Raw genomic sequence first — 857 nt, 5'->3', positions numbered from 1 at the left:
GGAGCTTTTCTTCATTGCTTTTCGAGTCGAAAGTCTTGACTCGGGGGTTTGGAATTCCGATATCAACGGGAATGATAGCCTCGGTGCCGAAACACAGGTTATATGGAGTTTCTCCAGTTGGAGTACGCGAAGTTGTGCGATAGGCCCAAAGGACGTTGTGCAGCTCTTCTGCCCATTGCCCCCCAGCCTTTTCAAGTCGAGTTTTCAATCCTTTGAGCACAATACGATTTGTTACTTCTGTTTCTCCATTTGTTTGGGGGTGCGCCACAACAGTGTGCACCAACTGAATGTGCAGATCCTTGCAGAATGATGTGAAAATTTTTCCAGTGAATTGAGTCCCATTATCAATGATATTCTTTGTGGGAAGCCCAAAACGACAGATGATGTTTTTCCAGACAAACTGTTTTGCATTTGCCTCAATGATCTTGGCAAGCGGCTCTACTTCTACCTATTTGGTGAAATAGTCGACAACTAGGATGATGAATTTTCGTTGTCTAGTAGCTATCGGAAATGGCCCCATGATATCTACCCCCCATTGAGCGAAAGGCCAAGGACTTAGAAAAGAAGTGAGTTCCACTGACGGTGCATGTGTAAGATTGGAGTGTAGTTGACAATTTTTACATTTTTTCACAAACTCTAATGCATCTTGCTTGATCGTGGGCCAGTATAAGCCTTGCCTCATTATCTTAAGAGCAAGTGCTCTGCCACCAAGATGCTCCCCACATATTTCAGAATGAACTTCTCGTAGAGCATAATCAGCTTCAGATGGAGGAAGACATTTGAGATACGGACCTACAAATGCCTTCTTATACAGTTTATCCCCTATAAGAATGAAGTTGGCAGCCATGCGTCAGATG

The sequence above is a fragment of the Phalaenopsis equestris genome, unplaced genomic scaffold, assembly GCF_001263595.1.
Source record: "Phalaenopsis equestris unplaced genomic scaffold, ASM126359v1 Scaffold000297, whole genome shotgun sequence".
Classification (NCBI taxonomy): Eukaryota; Viridiplantae; Streptophyta; class Magnoliopsida; order Asparagales; family Orchidaceae; genus Phalaenopsis; species Phalaenopsis equestris.
The sequence above is the reverse complement of the archived record's forward strand: the minus strand, read 5'-3'. Positions refer to the sequence as shown.